Genomic DNA, 3,673 nt, shown 5'->3' with positions numbered 1-3,673 from the left:
CCTCCACATCCAGCCTGCTGGTACCCTTGGCTTCTAAAAGGCCTAGGCTCGCTGTTTGACGGAAGTGTTGGGAGAGGTAATTGGAATCACCCGGCACACAAGACTAGTGCCTCCAAGCTCAGTCCAGCGATTTCCTAGTAATTCCTGTGGTAGACTGGTGCTACATACTAAGTTCCATACGTGAGAGGGTAGCTGAACGCCTTGTCCAAATGCATCTTACTTCTGAGAGTTGAGCTCAGCCTCAGTCCCTCACAGTTCCACACTGCCTGCTGAGTGAGTTTCGCAGGTCTTCACCAGAGACGTTTACCAGAGGCTTCTGAGACGCAGGGTAACAATGCAGACCTGGAGGGTATCCCCAGGTGCAGTAGACTGGTAATCTTGGAACCTCTTGACTCGGAATACTGCTACCTGCTCACTGCCATAGGAATGCAGCTAGTTGACAGCTGGCTTCAAGACATGCTTCCCTGTGAGAGCTGAGGACAGGGCAGAACCCTCCCGCATCCTGCCTGACTGTAGGAGTAGCTGCTAACATCCTAATGTTAGTGGCTGGGAGAGACTGCGGGAAAAGCATCTGTGATCACTGGGCCTGAACTCCCGTGTATCTGAGTTGAATACAGCGATTTCCAACGGCTTTCCTCAACCACAGTGTAGCTTGGTTCCAAATCCCATGTATGAGCGGGTAGCAGACATCTGCCTCCCATGCATACACACTTCTGAGAGTTGAGCTTATGGCCTGTACCTCCACATCCAGCCTGCTGGTACCCTTGGCTTCTAAAAGGCCTAGGCTCGCTGTTTGACGGAAGTGCTGGGAGAGGTAATTGGAATCTCCCGGCACACAAGACGAGTGCCTCCAAGCTCAATTCACGATTTCCCAGTAATTCTTGTGGTAGACAGGTGCTACATACTAAGTTCCATATGTGAGAAGGTAGCTGAACGCCTTGTCCAAAAGCATCTTACTTCTGAGAGTTGAGCTCAGCCTCAGTCCCTCACAGTTCCACACTGCCTGCAGAGTGAGTTTCGCACGTCTTCACCAGAGACGTTTGCCAGAGGCTTCTGAGACGCAGGGTAACAATGCAGACCTGGAGGGTATCCCCAGGTGCAGTAGACTGGTAATCTTGGAACCTCCTGACTCAGAATACTGCTACCTTCTCACTGCCTTAGGAATGCAGCTAGTTGTCAGCTGGCTTCAAGACATGCTTCCCTGTGAGAGCTGAGGACAGGGCAGAACCCTCCCGCATCCTGCCTGACTGTAGGAGTAGCTGCTAACATCCTAATGTTAGTGGCTGGGAGAGGTTGCGGGAAAAGCATGTGTGAGCACTGGGCCTGAACTCCCGTGTATCTGAGTTGAATACAGCGATTTCAAACGGCTTTCATCAATCAGAAGTAGCTAGATTCCAAATCCCATGTACGAGCGGGTAGCAGACATCTGCCTCCCATGCATACACACTTCTGAGAGTTGAGCTTATGGCCTGTACCTCCACATCCAGCCTGCTGGTTCGAAAAGGCTTGGCTTCTAAAAGGCCTAGGCTCGCTGTTTGACGGAAGTGCTGCGAGAGGTAATTGGAATCTCCCGGCACCCAAGACGAGTGCCTCCAAGCTCAATTCACGATTTCCCAGTAATTCTTGTGGTAGACAGGTGCTACAAACTAAGTTCCATATGTGAGAAGGTAGCTGAACGCCTTGTCCAAAAGCATCTTACTTCTGAGAGTTGAGCTCAGCCTCAGTCCCTCACAGTTCCACACTGCCTGCAGAGTGAGTTTCACACGTCTTCACCAGAGACGATTGCCAGAGACTTCTGAGTACAAGTTAACAATGCAGACCTGGAGGGTATCTCCAGGTGCAGTTGAGTGGTAATCTTGGAACCTCCTGACTCAGAGTACTGCTACCTTCTCACTGCCATAGGAATGCAGCTAGTTGACAGCTGGCTTCAAGACATGCTTCCCTGTGAGAGCTGAGGACAGGGCAGAACCCTCCCGCATCCTGCCTGACTGTAGGAGTAGCTGCTAACATCCTTATGTTAGTGGCTGGGAGAGGTTGCGGGAAAAGCATGTGTGAGCACTGGGCCTGAACTCCCGTGAATCTGAGTTGAATACAGCGATTTCCAATGGCCTTCGTCAATCACAGTGTAGCTAGGTTCCAACTCCCGTGTACGAGCGGGTAGCAGACATCTGCCTCCCATGCATACACAGTTCTGAGAGTTGAACTATGGCCTGTACCTCCACATCCAGCCTGCTGGTACCCTTGGCTTCTGAAAGGCCTAGGCTCGCTGTTTGACGGAAGTGTTGGGAGAGGTAATTGGAATCACCCGGCACACAAGACTAGTGCCTCCAAGCTCAGTCCAGCGATTTCCTAGTAATTCCTGTGGTAGACTGGTGCTACATACTAAGTTCCATACGTGAGAGGGTAGCTGAACGCCTTGTCCAAAAACATCTTACTTCTGAGAGTTGAGCTCAGCCTCAGTCCCTCACAGTTCCACACTGCCTGCAGAGTGAGTTTCACACGTCTTCACCAGAGACGATTGCCAGAGGCTTCTGAGTACAAGTTAACAATGCAGACCTGGAGGGTATCTCCAGGTGGAGTAGAGTGGTAATCTCGGAACCTCCTGACTCAGAGTACTGCTACTTTCTCACTGCCATAGGAATGCAGCTAGTTGACAGCTGGCTTCAAGACATGCTTCCCTGTGAGAGCTGAGGACAGGGCAGAACCCTCCCGCATCCTGCCTGAGTGTAGGAGTAGCTGCTAACATCCTTATGTTAGTGGCTGGGAGAGGTTGCGGGAAAAGCATGTGTGAGCACTGGGCCTGAACTCCCGTGTATCTGAGTTGAATACAGCGATTTCCAACGGCTTTCATCAATCAGAGTGTAGCCAGGTTCCAACTCCCATGTCCGAGTGGGTAGCAGACATCTGCCTCCCATGCATACACACTTCTGAGAGTTGAGCTTATGGCCTGTACCTCCACAGCCAGCCTGCTGGTACCCTTGGCTTCTAAAAGGCCTAGGCTCGCTGTTTGACGGAAGTGTTGGGAGAGGTAATTGGAATCACACGGCACACAAGACTAGTGCCTCCAAGCTCAGTCCAGCGATTTCCTAGTAATTCCTGTGGTAGACTGGTGCTACATAATATGTTCCATACGTGAGAGGGTAGCTGAACGCCTTGTCCAAAAGCATCTTACTTCTGAGAGTTGAGCTCAGCCTCAGTCCCTCACAGTTCCACACTGCCTGCAGAGTGAGTTTCGCAGGTCTTCAGCAGAGACGTTTGCCAGAGGCTTCTCCCATCCAAGTACTAACCAGGCCCGACCCTGCTTAGCTTCCGAGATCAGACGGGATCGGGCGCGTTCAGGGTGGTATGGCCGTAGACTGCCAGAGGCTTCTGAGACGCAGGGTAACAATGCAGACCTGGAGGGTATCCCCAGGTGCAGTAGACTGGTAATCTTGGAACCTCCTGACTCAGAGTACTGCTACATTCTCACTGCCATGGGAATGCAGCTAGTTGACAGCTGGTTTCAAGACATGCTTCCCTGTGAGAGCTGAGGACAGGGCAGAACCCTCCCGCATCCTGCCTGACTGTAGGAGTAGCTGCTAACATCCTAATGATAGTGGCTGGGAGAGGTTGCGGGAAAAGCATGTGTGAGCACTGGGCCTGAACTCCCGTGTATCTGAGTTGAATACAGCGA

The 3,673-nt window shown here is 51.7% G+C and overlaps 1 pseudogene; it reads right to left on the bottom strand.

The window, feature by feature from the left end:
- Positions 1–3,237: 3,237 nt before the first annotated feature.
- LOC144295556 (5S ribosomal RNA) lies at positions 3,238–3,357 on the bottom strand (annotated as a pseudogene).
- Between the last annotated feature and the right edge of the window lie 316 nt (positions 3,358–3,673).

This window comes from Canis aureus, chromosome 23 (assembly GCF_053574225.1).
Source record: "Canis aureus isolate CA01 chromosome 23, VMU_Caureus_v.1.0, whole genome shotgun sequence".
Taxonomy (NCBI): Eukaryota; Metazoa; Chordata; class Mammalia; order Carnivora; family Canidae; genus Canis; species Canis aureus.
The sequence above is the reverse complement of the archived record's forward strand: the minus strand, read 5'-3'. Positions and strand labels throughout refer to the sequence as shown.